Here is a 17,265-nt window from a genome sequence, read left to right as displayed (position 1 = left end):
AAGCCTCTGGACTGCAATGATCATTCATCAAGAGGGTACTCACGATGGCCTGCATTTTGTATTTCTTTTTACACTGCTTTGTCACGTTTTTATGGTTCATCAACTGTAGATTAAGATATTGTTAACGTGCGATCATAATGGTGATTCAAGCAGATGTTTATTTACAGCACGCCAGAAAGGTAAGGCTGCGCTACCTGTTGGCCACCATTGTGTACAAATAGAACCGATTGACACCCTTCCTATAAACTGAAGGTTATGCGTTGTAGATGGAAGAATGAAAAAGTTTGCAATTTGTTGACTATGGGGTTAGAAAAACTACTTTCCAATAATCACCATCCAAGACAAGAAAGATTTCATCCACTTTCTGACATCCTGAATCTATTAAGAGCTATTTTCCTTCCAACACAGAAACTGTTACCGATCTACGTGTATTCTCCATTTGCCGATACCACATATCATCGAATATAAATGTACAATCAAGATGCTTCTATTGACGAATGTGATAATAAACTCACACGTTGGCAATTTGTCAAAAAAAAAAAAAAAATTTCAAAACGATATTACCAAAATGTAATTTACTAAAGTGCTAACATAAAACAAAATGAGGGATGCAACTTGCAAAAACGAGAAATCCGAAATGTTCCGCATTTTTCAAAAAAAAAAAAGAAATTACCGATGGGGGGGGAGGGGGTGAAAATCTTTAACAAACGGTCGTTAGCATTGAGCCAGACACCTGCCACCCATCATTGCAATGGAACCTTTGAGTAATAGCACGGGAAGACAGCACAAGCAATTCGAAAGGCTTATAGCTTAAGCCTAGCGCAACAGTGTCGCGCGTAATCCGTATTCCCCCTCCGGGCAAGCTATGTTTAAAGGCCAGAGGTAACGTGTGACGTGTCCTTGAAGTGTATACAGTTGATGTCAATGTCGGCTGCATCGATTTTCTTCGTCTTCTTCCATTTTTTTCTTTGCGGTATCGGCATTTGTTTAAATGGACAACTTTCTCTGTCCTCTTTCTCCAGAGATGAATGTCATCAGCGACAGGCTCAGCTAAGATGCACTTAACAGAAATAAAAGCTTTTTAATTGGTCGGTTGGAAAACCGAAGCTTTGAACCGCTTCACTTCATCTAAGATAAAATATATCGCATCTATTTGCCAACAACAACAAACTTCTAACAAGTTTCTACAAAGGTGACTCTGAAATCGTAACTCCTAATATTTTGACAGCGCAGTGTATGTCATTTTGAGGTTTTGAACGGATTTTTCGCCTTTGACATTTCAGCTTTGTGTTTAGTGGCGTTCATTTCCTAACCTTAACTCACCCCTGCCCTCTATTAACACCGAATTAAGCTCGGGTCGAACAGCCTCGGCATCTGTAATTGGTGTCAACACAGACTGACTTCCTTATTTTGAGTTGCCTGCATTTTTTTTTTTTTTTTTTTCGGATCCGTTATTATTGTGTAAATCTCGCTCTCGTTTAGCCTTGACTGATGAGCTATTTTATTATGAAGGCCAAAACCACTACTAACTATATCGTACACTTCCTCATCCCAATTGCGCCCGATAAGCACCTTCCATGTCCGCTCTATTATAGATCGTACGATATACAGGTCTTCTGTCTTTCCTGCAGCATTTGTGATAGCCGTAATGAAATTTAATTCTCGTTAGGAAACACGGAGAGGGTTGAGGGTGGGGGGGATCGGTCTTTTCAATATCAACAGTGGATTGTTTGTCCGGTGATGAAATCAGTTTCGCTTGTGCAATGCTGATACCACGGTTAAAAGACAGCGCCCGTTAAACCAATTAATCGCGCCCGTTAAACCAATTAATTGGTGTATTAATTATTCATTAGTATATAAACAATTAAAGTATTGTCCCAATACGTGTTGGAAGATAGCTTAAAATAAATGTGATGTTGTGTTGTCTATGTGAGTTTGTTTTCATTGAGTTCAAAGTATTTGTGCTGATCGCTTCCTACAACCATGATCAAATAAATAGCAATTTATTGCTATTGCTCTCCCGTGGTTATCATTCGAGTGCAGTAGCACACACATTTGAGTTGGCCATGGTTCGCGCCCACGTAACTGCTAAATGCGGTAGTGATTGCATTCTTGTCACAATGATTAGTTGTAAAATCCCTCTGACTTTGTCGGAGTATGAACAGAACGTTTATTTTTTTCTTATTATATTCTCGGGGACCTAAAAGATCTAATCACAGAAACGCTAGTGAACCTACACATAAAAAGAGTTTGGAAGCAAAATAGAGAACAGCACAATTTTCTCCTCCCACCTTCCGCCTGACCCTTACTGTGGATTTTTTTCTTAGCTTTGTTTCAGAGAACAGAGTTTTTATGGTCAGTAAGGGCGGACTCGGATGAAGTACCCTGTTTCCTTTTATTTTGAATGAGCGTCTACTCCTGCTTTACCACTCCTGTCACTCCATGCGATTTTTTACTCCTGGAAACTTGGATTTTCCGTCAATCAAACAGGCAAATCGATCATAGAATATACATAATTTGAAGACACAATATACCAACTCCTCACAGCCTTAGTTGCTTTGGCGCTTAACACACATTATGATAGGGCACACAAGCCCAAAACATTCAGTAGAACGTTGACTTGGAACAAAAATGGGATGAAGGGCCAAACTTTCTTCCCCATTTCGAGTACCCACAAAAAAAAGCATATGCGGTACTTTGCACAACCAGAAATGCCGGATATGCCTTCTAATGCCAAAGGAACTTCTGTCATTAGAAACCCCAATCTAACAAAACAGTATATTAACAGATGCGTTACTCCTATCCCTTTATACTTTTATTTTATTTTTATTAATAACAAGATACACAACAGGTAACCATTAACAGTGCATCTGAGATCAGAACAATGAACACAATAACAATAATAAGAGATCCAACAGGAAGATAAACATTGATATAGATTCAAACATTAAAATCATATGTACAAAAGAAGATTGCATTAAGTTAAGTTACCGGTAAAACAAGCAATAATTAATCAGTTAGAGAATAGAAAAATAATAAAAACACATAGTAATAATAAACTACAATAATTAGATCAGAGCTAGTCACTTTGCAGTTTAATAGAAGAGGCAAACTTGTGGGTGGAGTTCATCAGTGATTGGGAGTTGTCAAGGAAGTGAATGAGACAGTCATTTTCCGATTTGCTGATTCTGTTCAGTGGACTGAACTTCATAAAGTCCGTGGTGGCAGAGTCAAGGCGAAACGGTGTAGGGTTCCTGACTTGTCTACTAGGAGCATTGAAGTTGATTTTACTAAGGATATCAGCTGCTTCATAAGTTCCAGTGAATACTTTGGCTAGAAGGGTGATGTCAGCAATAACTCTTCCAGTGCACAGAGGCCTCAGATGGAAGTAATCACACAGCGATTCATTATACACTGAGTGATAGAATAGAGGATTACGGTACGTAAGGTAACGGACAAAATTTTTTTTGGACTGCTTCAATTTTCTTAGTTAACGTCTTTGTGTGAAGATTCCAGATGGGTGAACTGAATTCAAGGATTGGCAGAACAATAGTTTTATAAAGGATAAGGGCATATCTGTAGTTTTTTAACTTGTAAGTGTTCCGTTTGATGAATCCCAGTGTTTTGAATGCTTTGCTGGTGATTTTAAGGACATGGACATCGAATTTAGCACTGCTGGAGAAGAGAATCCCCCAAGTCGTTAACTTGGGGGATTCACAGAGTTAATACCGTACTCCGTATTTATTAGTTGTGGAGATCTGCCGGATGAGAAAGAGATTACTTTGCACTTCGAGGGATTAGCAGACAAGCCATTCAGAGATAGCCACAGGGAGAATTTATTGAGAGCATATTGAAGCTGTTGAGAATCGGTAATCTCCTTCATTGCTGAGTAGATCTTAAGATCATCTGCATAGAGAGTAACTTGAACATTGGAGGTGTAGATGAAAGAAGGAAGATCATTTGCGAAAACAATGAAAAGAAGAGGACCCTTAGGTCCTCTTCACAAATCTCTTGATCAGCACCGGAAAACAGTATTATGGTCTGGATCTGGAACACTGGCTCTTGAGATGGCTAAATAGAATTACAGCTAATCCTTTTACCATCTCAAAAGCTATTTTATGCTTTAACCTATAAGCTTTAACCCTGGAAACAAATGATAACCACAACTTAATCACAAAGGTAATCACAATCTTGACAATTTCCGAGCTTTTAGTTGGAAGACTGGATTCACCGAAAGCCGAAAAATGATAACACGCGAAAAGAAAAAAGACTTGTGGTAGGAAGGAACCGCAAACTCATAAGCACAATTACCCAGTTAGACTGCCTAGAATGACTCTTTCCAACAAACACCACAAAGACGTTCATTTATTTCAGCATCGGCCTCGTAGATGGCGCACTATGGACATAGTTGCCGATGCTCCTAATAAATCCCTAAACGAACAACAACAACGACCTTGAAGCCTCTGCACAGAAAAAGAAGTCTATGAACGTTCACGCCTACAGATCCAGATATAAACGGAATAAAATAATATCACTTTTATATCTAGAACATTCGGAATAAAGACAAGACCCCACCATCTTACATAATGACGGTAAAATTCCTTTTCCGTCCTTTAATAATCCTTTAGGCATGATTTAAAATCCTTTTAAATTATATCTATCACTTTCATTTATAATTATTATTTTTAAATCATGTATAAAATAATGTTTTTAATCATACTTATAATTCTCATTTCCCATTTTCAATGTAGTCCAACGTTAACTCATAATTTCCAGATAGAATATTAAAATCTTTAGGCTGAAGATTTCAGCCCTCAGCATGTGAAATAAACTGATATTGGTAATAATAATAACTAATCGCCTCCAAACTGTGAAACACACTTCATGTATGCACGTAATGAGCCCTCACAGACTGGTGTGAAGTATATGTATCAAATATTCAATGAGAGGCGGGATCGGTGGCTGTAGTTTTCGTGCCGTGAACAACGTGGAAACGCAAAAATGTACTCAGAGTGCAGCGATGAAGTTTTTTAGTATAAAGGGTAAACAACCAGAGAATAAGTTTCGCCATACGGTAGCTATGTAAAGGAAGGACTGTTTGAAATGTGTTACAGCCTTCCAATGGAACAAGAAATTCACACAGGGCCGAGGTTATAAGCGATACACTTTTTGACCAAATGGATGATCTGGTGCAATCCAATCGTTGTGTAAATGTGTGGAGATCGCCTGCAGCCTTGAACTGCTCTCCCTGCAACTACCACATATTTGATACCCTGAAGAAGGTGCTCAAAGGTTTTTCCAGCAGCGAGCGGAGTTTCACGACAAGGATATGTATATATATATTTTTATATAGATATGTTTCTATGGTTACCGTTGTAGTGTTAGAGACAATGACATATGGCAAGAAATAAGAACCCTTCGACATGTTTCATGACTATAAACGATCATCAGCGCACATTCTTGGCATTTAACAAAACTGAGATTAATCAAAATTTGTCAAAAACTCTTAACAGTGCTTTTAGATCCTGAGATGGATGTAAAAAACAATTAAAATTTTGTATTGAAAACATATATTCATTTATGTTTGGATGAAGTTATCATGGGGGAATTTTCTAGTGATGTATTAATTCCATATATTTTTGAAACCCACTTGTAAAACAATATTTCGCCTTTTGTATTTTGAGAAAATGAGGGATTTCTAGATCTCTTCCCCCACATTTTTTTCCTATTTGCAAGTCTGGTGCAATGCTACCGGTAACGCCAACGCTCGCATTATTTTAACATTATATGTAGAACGAAGGGCGGATTGGTACGTTTGCACTTACTCCACGTACTGTGAGTCATAGAAAACGAACTCGTTTTCTTGCATAAATATGGGCTGATACCTTACGTCAGCTTCTTTATGTGTATGTTTGCCATTGGGAATGCATTCTTCTTCTTCCTACTCTCTGCACGGTTGGGTAATAAATTCGCCGTACTTAGGAACACCTTGGGACAAATTCACATGTAAAATCACCCACTTCCTGGAAAGCGATGTGCCAGTTATTAACCGTTGAGAATGAATGCGGAGGTCGAGGTCATTTCATAAAAAAAGCTAGAAAAGAAAGAGAAAGAAAACTTCCATATCCTCACTTATCGGACTTCCCCTCATTATTATAAAACCTGTTCCGTATTCTAGAAGAATTTTAACAGCCGAATACACCCTTTCAGATTTGTAAAAGCCGATTATAAAGTGAATGGTAGATACTGTATAGAAATGAGAAAACTATGCTGCTCACTAACGCGAAAGGTTTTGAAGATAATAAAAATAATAATATGTAAAGCTTTAAATTCAATAGTTAACACTTTGAATTATAAGCAACTGTGTTTGCTCCTCCCCATATGGTATCGTGCGTGTTCGAAGTTATACACTTTTCATGGTTCCCTACGAGAATCCTTCCTCCAACACGACGTGGCATGGAGTCTACAAAGTGACGGGAGGGATATTAGACCATTCAGGTAACAAAACTGTCCTCACTTTCTAGAGGAGTGATATATGGAGTATTGTACTAATGACACCTTTTCCGTTCACTCCATTGATGTTTAATGGCAATAACATCTGTGAATTGGCTAGCCAAGGATTGCAGGCACTCTTCCTCATGTCCCGAAACCAGTTTTATACTTTTTGGCAATATGGATGATTTCATTGTTATCTTGATTCCTGTCCATAGGCATAAACATACAACATTGCCGAGTGTACCTGACCAGTAACGATGTTCAAGTATGCTCTGGCGTTCACGGTACCCTCCGACAGGATTAGGGGAACCAACGGTATGCCATGACAACGTGCCCAACATCCTTACACCTCAAGCAGTCATAATAGGATGGTTCCAGTACCTCGTGTGATTTTTCTTCATAGCGCTTTCTCATCGGAAAGCGTAAAATCGAAATTTACCGGATCATATGACTTGTCTCTAGTCCTCTTTGGTTTTCTTTGTGTTCCTAACATCAACGTAGCCGCATTTTCCGGTTGGTGCCCGAGATCAGTTGCTTCCATGATATATATCCTACTTCTGTAGCGCATTATTTGTAGGATTCTTCGATTGATGCCGCTACTGATTCCCTATGACGTTCCATCACTGGATGCAGATGTTAACTATCCGTCGTTTCTCTACGAATACATTTGATAAAATCTGCTTGGAAAAAACACGCGACCCTCGTTTGAGATCGACTAACTCAGTCGTTGTGAAAACGGCCCACAAATATTCCCATCGTTGTCGGGATTCGAATGCAGGGCTTTTCCACCAAGTGTGGAAATACGTCGATTATAACCACTGTGTTACCCTGGAGGCCTTTATTATGATGAACTGATGATAATAATAAAACTGTCATTTGCCCGTTAACATTTGATTATACAAAGCTCACATCATTGTTTTAAATAAGCATTTTCAAATAGAAACTGTAAGAAAAAGTATGAAAACAATTTGTTAGAAAAATCACATCTATAAGTACATAACTAATCATCCAGTATCCGATTTTTTCTGAAAGCTGCTGCTGCTGCACAAAACTTGCCCACGGATATCCTATTTCTGTATGGGAACTTCTGGTTGGAGATTTCTGCTTTAAGCCAATAGTGAATCACAAATTACTTTTGACAAAACAGGCTATTGGTTCTCCCCCGTTCCTGAGGTGTCCAGTTTCACGTCATTGCACACTTTCATCCCAGTATCCTATCCACTTCTTATAACAGTCTTGGCATTTGATGCAAATAAATAGTAATGGTTGACAAATACAAAAAAAAACTCAAACTGAAATACGAGTAAAACAGTCTTTCAATACCTGGGATCTCTAATATCAAAATTATGCTTCTATAGTCATCTATAAATTGTATTAGAGTGATGAGGTTCACAATAGGCCTACATTGAATTATACTGTACATTGATGAGATAAGAAACAAAACAAGATAAGATAAGAAACAAAAACGCGAATGTATTTTTAACGACAAAAGTAGAACCAAGTATTTTTAATTTATGAAACAGAAACTCTCTGCTCCACGTCACCCTTCTCGTGCCACCATACGAAAGATGGCCGTTATCTGACCCTAACTGCAAAACATCATAGAGACCTCATAGCAGGGCAACTTGCTTAAGAGCTTCCTGGATCTACAGGACGCCTGGTATCCAGGCATACCGTCTATAGAAGGCTGAGAGGGAAGTTTTTTCACAGCTGTCTGTGTTTCCTTAACCCCTACATACAAAAGAGCTCGTTGAATGTCCTTACAGAGCTCTCCTAGTGAATTAACATCTTCAAATAGAGAGAGAGAGAGAGAGAGAGTATAGCTCTAATGGAAGCTAGCCAGATTCCCACATTTTAATATAATAGAGGGTGCTTGGGATGCCCTAGGCAGGGAAATTGCGATTGACAGTACCTCTTCTATCCCAGAAACCCAGCGCAAGGATAGGAATTAACACTTGTAGTACTCATCAACAGTCTTATACTTAGCATGATGTCATGTATTGTTATCCACAGAGACCACACGCTTTATTAGGATATGTTCCCCTGGATCATCAACGCGCTATTTTTGAACACCCATAAATAACTCTGTGACTTTCGATCAAAATTTGTCTGGTCTTCGTGCATTATTAAGTCACACTAAAACGGATGTCTCGCTAACTTTTGTTATTATACATAAAATGTTCTTGATTTCTTAGTTTCCTTGTGTACCTTAGCTTTTGAGCATTAGTGTAATTACTTTCGATTATCCCAGCATATGGAAAATGTAGCAGAAACCTTCATTTAAAGGAAAATATCGATACTGCGAACACTTTATTACCAATAATCCACGAATACGAATATTTGAGGCGGGCCATTCAAGCTATAACAAAAATGTAGACAGATCCAGAATGGCAGAAACATTTTGCAGTAATGGCATCCTTGAATATATGCATTTAAGAAGCTCTGTAGGCACACATTAAACCCAGCGTGCGTGCAGACTTGAAATAGCATATTATACATATTAGATTATCAGAAGGTGTACTTCTTTTTCCAGGAATATTTCTGGCGTTTTACTTGCTTAGATAAATGGAAAAGATTTCCGTTTATGATGAGATCGTAGTTAGTTTTCCTGCATCTTCATGATCAGTATGTGAGAAATGATATGCTGATGTTTTTAAAAGTAAATCAAGTTTGAAAAGTGCAGTTCCTTTCTGAATATCCTCAAAATAACTCCAGTAGTAAACGTAAAGGAATAACAAATCTACATTCTGCATTTTTAAAGTGCACGGTACATTTTGCTATAAATTTATTTATAGAAAAATGGGATAGAGTAAACTCTGGAGTCTTTACTGTTCTCTTAAGCGTGTCCAGTAACTGGAGTTGCACGTGTACAGTTAAAGCAATCTTAATAATGCTTTGCTTATTGTTCCTGAATTTGCAGTGATCACTACACCTGGGAGATAGCAGTTTAATGAAAGATACTTCTGTAACATGAATAGACTCACGTTATACGTAGTCGAACACAACGTTACTCAATATTTAGGTGCGTTAGCATATACATGTATGCATAATGCGCCTATTGTCTTCGTTTTGCCTCAGTGAGTCCATCCGCACGTAACTCCACTTCCAACGAATTGATTTTCTTTTTTATGAAATTTTATATTTGGACATTTTAAAAAGGCGCGCCGAGCGTTCCCAAATTTTATTAAAATCAGACCAATAGAAATCTGGAATTATTATTTCTTTGTCTGTCCGTCCGCCCGCATGTAATAACTCAACTTCCATTGTCACATATGGCGCCGCAATATGGTATAACAAGACGACGATTGTAAGAATGCAACGGCTGATCCTTCAGGTCTAACGGCTTATGATGCTGCAAATGACTCGTGTGTGTGTCGGACCACGTCAACCGCTGCACTACAAGTTCTTACTGGATGCCTGCATCTAGATCTCTATGTCATATACTTCGGCCTCTCTCATGCCATCAAGAAGAATAAAGAGGTTGAAATACTCACCATTAAAACACGTACGGACACTAACATCAAACATGAAACGACTTGTGTGTGGACTGAACTGGTTTCCTTATGGCAGACACGATGGAATAGCTCGTCAACAGGTGAAATTGCTAAACTCTTTATTCCGGATGTCATCTTCCTCAGCAAACGATGTTGCAACTGGTTCTATCCTAATGTCTGCACATCTTTCCTTTTGACTGGCCATGAATCATTTAAAAGGCGTCTTCTCGACTTTGGTCTGGCAGACGATGCGTTTTGCATCTGTGGAGAGCCAGAGGACTGGAACCACGTGATGCATTCTTGTCCAATCTATCTTGACCTCTGCAACCAACTTCTTCTGGCCCTCAATGCACCGATATACATACATACATACATACATATATTAACAACTTCCTCCCATACGTGCCTCAAGGGCCTAGGCCCATATGCACTAATTCTCAAGGTTCAAAGACCATGTATACGGCCTTTGATTTAAAATTATGTATTCATAATCAACATAATAATAAATAAAATAAAATAAAAATATATAAATAAACAAAAAAATAACAATAAATTCTTTCTAAAATGTCCAATTAAATCTTGGTTCAAGATTTAATTGGTCGAGAATGCTTTGCAGGCTTCTTCTGATTCCAATCCAGAGGCTAGGGTATCGGAATCAGAAGAAGCCTGCAAAGCATTCTCGACTTGTGCCACCGCAGTCTTCAACAGACGCCGCTAAACTACACTAATTTGGAGCTCTGCAGCTAGTTCTTTGACGCTAATATAGCGATCTTCCAGGATTAATGGCTCAATTTTTGCAACACTCTCTTCTGTAGTTGATAGGTTTCCAGAGATTTCTTCATCATGCACTGAGGTTCTTCCACATTTGTGCAACATCACTGTGATCTGGGTAGTCTTCTTCATAAACAGCGATCTTTTCTTCGTGGATTGTTTTGGGTGTATCCCTTGCAGAAAGAAGAACCAAATCATTGATCTGTATTCAACTTTATCCATTGTGACACTTCACTTCATTTCATTCAGCGCTGCAAAGTAAAAAAAAAAAAAATGAATTATCAGATCGAAACCAAAATTTGTGTTGCTATAGATTTCACGGTACCAAACAAAAAATCATCCTTCTATCACAACTACTTCTGGTTGAATGCAAACCGTTTTTTGAGCATCCTCGTAGAAGTAAATAATAATACACATAAAAGAATTGCTCCAGTGGAAAAGCGAATAGTGATAAACCTCCCCATTGGCAGATTTTTTTTATTTAAAGTACAATTATTACCAAGGCAATTCGTGAAATTTGAAATGAGTATTTACAGAATAGCAGGAAATAACTATAAGCATAGTTATAAAGAACTACATAGTATATATAGTGTACAGAGTAGGAGGAAATACCTATTGGTCCATGATATTAGAGAATGCCGTATTTACTCGTTTAAAAGTAGCATCCAAAATTTTAAGCAACAAGTTAGTTAATGTAAGTGGTGCGTTACATTTCAGGCGCCCTGGCAAATAGTGATAATTCACGATTTATAACAAAAAAAAATAATAAATAAATAATAATAATAATAATAAACGAGCAAAAACAATGACTCTTATGCGCGAACCGAGAGTATTTCGTTTCTGCGCATCCGCCATATTGCCTATTTATTCTTCTAATCAGAGCACGGAAAACAAACAATATCCAGTACTTTAGTTGCAATTTTCGATAAATGGATAGACTATGTGATATGCATGGATAAAAGAAATAATAATTATCGAATTTCTATTTCATCGATTTTAATGAAATCTGGGAAGCTCTAGAAATCGTTCTGAAAAGGCCAAATGTAAAATTTCATGGAAATCTATTCATTGGGAGTCGAGTTATTGCATGCGGACGAACTGGATGGACAAAAAAAATAGGATTTTTATTGGTCCAGTTTTAACTAAATTTCGAATGGCCGATAAATCTTCCTAAAAGAGCCAAACATAATATAAAATTTTATGAAAATCCATCCTGTAAGCGTTGAGCTATTGCATGTGGACGGACAGACGGACGGTCGGACATCATGTAAACAAAAGGCGCTTTAGGCGTATATGGTAATGCGCCTAAAAAGATTATCCGAAATATTTGAACACCGGTTAGAGGATTCATGCTAATACTAAATGCGAAGTGGGGGAAAAAAAAGTACTTTAATTTTATTAGGGTGAAAATGAAAACAAACTATACAGCAGGATTTAAAGTTTACATCATTCAGAATGTCTTCGAACATGAAAAAGAGAGAGATTTTTTTGATTTTGTAGTTGTTGGCGCATCGGCTTCTGTGGCCATATTGCACCTCCCAAGGTTTTTTGCAGTACTTTGATCCAAGCCCGAGGCGGGAATCGAACCCGCGACCTTTGGGTTGCCGGGCAGGTACTTTACCCACTCGGCTAGCCCGGTCGGCGAGAGAGAGAGAGAGAGTTGCTGAAACCAAATTATTTTGATGTCGATCGAAGAATAACTAAAAACTAAATTAAAACAAAACAAAGTGTGTATCCCGTCATAAGAGAAACAAGTTTCTTCAGGTTAAGGCTGAATTTTTAAAATACATGACAGACTTACAAAAATCAGGATACTTAATCTCCACAGAGATGATGAAATATGAAGCTAATAAAATTAAAAGAATAAAGAACAGCCTTGCGAGAAGCTTTAAAAGAAGTTATGGCTGAATTTGTTGCTTTGTGAGCGACGTGATATTTCATATCCTCAGGGAAAACTATTTTATTTAGAATCATCGTAGAGTCATAGGCACTTCGAATTAAATGGATGAACACGAAGACGATCTGGTATGGAAGAGCGAATTAAGGCGTGAAGGAGGAACTACGATAAGAACGTTATAGACGATGGTGCTCTCACAGACAGCAGGATGGTTATACATAATTACCATCTTCCCACACCGGATGGAAAAAGGTCTGAGTTCAAATCGTGTCAGTGACACGTGGAATTTTTATGGAATTCTTTCACAAGGTGGTTGAGTTCGTCGATCTCAAGAGAGGGTTGCACAGTTTTTCATTATGCAACCCTGGATAAAATCTCGGAAATTTGGGTTTTTGTCAAACAAACAGTAAATCTGCCGAAGGAATGACTCAATTGCAGACAAAATATAACGCCTCATAGCCTTAGTTTCTTCAGTGCTTAACGCATACACACATAACCTAACCTTGCAGACAATGAGTAAACTTGATAAATAAATGAAGCAAAGAACAATATTTTGTGTTGATTTGGATTTAATTAAAAACCATAAAAACTATTATTATTATTTTTTTTTTTTTAGGGTCAGAGAAGTTTACAAGATGGAAATTGCAAAAATATTATCATATTTTATAGTATCACTTAGATTTGAACATGCATCGCGTGGGATGTAGTACTTACACTGACATTTTGTAATTTTAGGTTGCTGCTGTTTTGGGGATATTGATTACTTTTTTGTCATAGTGCGCCAATTCACATACTGGTTTCTATGGTCTTTGTATTATGTGCGCACAAATACTTAGTGTTCAGAGCCCTATTTGAATGTTGTGGGGTCAAAAAACTGAAATAACTCATGAGAAAAATTTTACTCCTCCTGCCCGAGATTGCTAACTGCAGCCCCGGTTAAGAATTTAAGGCCTTTAAGAATTCCTCCTGTTTCCAACGGGATTCGAATCCAAACACACAGATCCAAAGAGGATCGTAATTTTATTTTTAATCACCCAATAAATTAAACTTAAATATACACGTAGTACAGTATCTCTTTATTTCATTTATTAAAAAAGTTCTGTTTATGCTCCGGTCAGGGGTACAAGTAATCATTTTGACAATGAATAAAATCGTTAGCCGTATTCAGCAATTACGCGGGTTTAGCTACTGTCCACTAAAACGCGTGGGCTACTGCACTCACGTTCTTGACCATTCGGCTAATCCATTGACCCGTCATGTCTGCCGACTACTGTGCAATGTGGTGGGGCCAGTGTTATGGTGTAGGGAATGTTTTCTTGGCACACGTTAGATCCATTAATACCCATAGATTCACGTCTGAATGCCACATCGTACCTAAACATCGTTGCTGACCAAGTGCGTCCGTTCATGTTGACAGTTTATCCTCAGTCAGATGGTTACTTCCAGCAGGATAATGTGGTGCACAAAGCCCGAATCACTGTGGAATGGTTCCAGGAACATGACAATGACTTTTCTTTGCTGCAGTGACCCGCTCAGTCCCTGGATGTCCCATTGAACATCTTTGAGATGAGCTGGAAAGGGCTGTTCGCTGCAGGCCTACACCTCCGTCGAATCTCAAGGAACTGCGTGACACACTCATGTCTGCATGGTACTTCATTCCTGCACAACATTTTCAGCATCTTGTTCAATCCATGCCTAGACGAATTCAGGCTGTTTTGAAGGCTAAAGGAGGCTCAACACGCTACTAGATAGGTGTACCCAATAAAGTGGCAACGCAGTGTATATATCTTATTGTTTTTAATTTTGTTATAAGCCGCTGATTAGCTTTTTTTAAACGCATTTCTATTACGCCAGGTTAGGAATATACATTCCTACTATGTCCGACTGGATTTTTGTTGTTTTAATGTTCTGAATGCTTAAAAAATAATAAAGGAACAAGAATGAAAGATATTTTTAAGTAGTTTTATCAAAATTACAATAGTTAAATTTCAAAATTAGTTTAAATTAATAATCATTGGACCAAACCAAGTGAAAAATAAGGATTCCAATTCCTCTTTTTAGCATGGTTTTTTTCTCCCGGAAACTTGGGTTTTTCGTCCAGCAAACAGAAAACGACTTCAGAACCAAGCAATTTACAGAGAATACAAATTTTGTATATATACGAAGCAATATGGCTTTACCCGCTGATGCTCCTAAAATACAACAACCACTGGAATGGTGCAACTACTTGGTTGGTACTGGTCGGGTGTACGATTTTTTTTTTTTTTTTTTAATGCATCTATCAGAGCCGGTAGTTCCCAATATGGCTTATATGGGCCATATCTGAGAGAGTTGTCGTTGCAACTGTCGTTTTGTTCGCTAAGCGAATGAGACATACCGATTAAGCCAAATTGGTTAAAGGTACCATATAATTTTATGTTTTGGATGAATTGTAATCCTTATCATATCAAATATTGGATATGAGAAAACACAGATTAGAATTTTACGCTACTGCCAAGAGAAGAAAGTACTGTTGTTCAAAATGAAAAGAAAATACTGATATTAAATATACTTTGATGCAGAATTTCTTTGAAAGATATGTATTTGTATCGAAAACGAATTTGGTAATTAATGAACCTCCGTTATGGTGCATTAATTACATAATAAATTATGTAATTTATGTACCACAACTGAGCTCTCCTGCGGAACTTGACACAATTCATTTTGATGGGAAAATTGAACATACAGTGGGTCGTGTTTAATTTTTGCAACGTGTGCTGATTAGCTGCCAAAATCAACAATATTTCACTGTGCATTCTGATTTTCAAAACATCTTTAGGATGACCGACGTTCCTTTCAAAGGTCTTACCATCAGTGGAAAATTATCTCTACGCCCGAAGAAACCCACAGGTTAATCACTTAAATGTCAGGAGCATGCTTTTTATCACGTTTTTTTTTTTCGTTTTTTGTCATAACAACGCATCCGCTCACTATTCGCTCTGCGCAAAGATTTTTGGCCAAGAACGGCACGACTTTGGTTCCTCATCGTAAGTGCTCTTCAAGTCTGGCGCACTTATTTTTTTTTTTCCAAGACTAATTTTTTTTTTCTTTTGTAACTTATAAAACCCCTAGCTGTACATTATGATGGGTTATTGTATATGGTCTGCGCGGCACAGTGGTATTATCACCGTCCTCCCACACCGCGTGGAAAAGGCCCGGGTTTGAATCCCGTCGATGACGTGAGGAACTTTAATCGGCTTTTTTCACTCCGTGGCTGAGTTAGTCGGTCTTAGGTGTAGATAGCAAGGTTTTTCCCCCAGAAACTGGGGTTTTTCGTCCAGCAAAACAGATAAATCGACCATAGAGCAAGAAATTAACAGACATAAGACACACAGCACGGCAGATGAATTCAATTATTCGGGTGGCCTAAAAATAATAGTTTTTTTTTTTTTTTTTTTGTATATGCAATAGTAACTGTTCAATAAAGATTCTATTCTATATAATTTAAACTTACAGGAAGAAGATTTAATGACATTTTGGAGATACTGGTTCCAGAAAGGTTTCGAGCACTGACAGAGTCGCTGGACAAAGTATACCAATTACATCTCAAGGGGATTAATTCAAGGGCAATGAAATAAACAGTAAATGAGACTTCTTTTTTATAACGTGCAACATATAGAATATGCAATTAACAACAGCCTTACACAACTAGAAATATTTTGGTCTGAAGATTAATTCAGACCGCTTGAAAAGACAATGCAAGCAAAAAGTGTAGCAAAACATGATGACCTCGGGGTAATCTTCGACGCAAAGTTACGCTTCAATTATCAACTTGAACGTCTGCGCCTTCATATGAGCCGAAATCGCTGGATGACAAAACAGCACCTTCTGTACGTCACGAAACCGGGCACTACCAAGAGGTACATCCAGACAGTCATCCTCCATCGCATCCTCTAGGGAGCAGATATATGCAGCCGAGTTTTGGTTATTTAAATGGGCCACATGGAAGTCTAAGTTACTTCCACAGCAGCGAACTATAGCGATGGCCACGACTCTCGGTCTGGAACAATTGCCAGTGAAGATGGAACAGAGACGCTTAACTTTCACTCTAAAGATGCTCACAAGAAAGAGCTGTGCCCCCAACATCTGGGACGTGTTCCTCCTCCCGCGCTGAGAGCAAATCCACAGTTGTGCTCTATCCATGGGAGACTGCACATGTCTGAAAGTTTCCTTCCAACACAAATGTTAACGATGATACAATCACTGGACGTTGATCTGACTGGTTTGCCTGTGACAAACAGCACAGAAGAACAGTTCAAACGAAAGCACGTGATTTTCTTCCTACCAGTAAGGTGACGAATCTGAACTGTAAAAATCCATCTGTGAACTCTGAAAAACTCGATCTGGGCCATTGTATTCTGTGCACCATGAATCCTATATGGAGAACTGCTTCACATGGCATCTGTTCATGAATTTTATTTTATTTATTAATTTTGTTTATTTTTCATTATCATTATTTATCTTATCTTATTATATTATATTACTAGCATGTGAAACCCCTGGCAGCATGCCGTGATGGGTGCATTGTATCATATCCTTACGTACAATAAAGATTAATTTATATATACT

Source organism: Mastigoproctus giganteus, chromosome 12 (genome assembly GCF_048544385.1).
Source record: "Mastigoproctus giganteus isolate SK-2022 chromosome 12, ASM4854438v1, whole genome shotgun sequence".
In the NCBI taxonomy this organism is placed as follows: Eukaryota; Metazoa; Arthropoda; class Arachnida; order Uropygi; family Thelyphonidae; genus Mastigoproctus; species Mastigoproctus giganteus.
Note: the sequence above shows the minus strand (reverse complement) of the source record.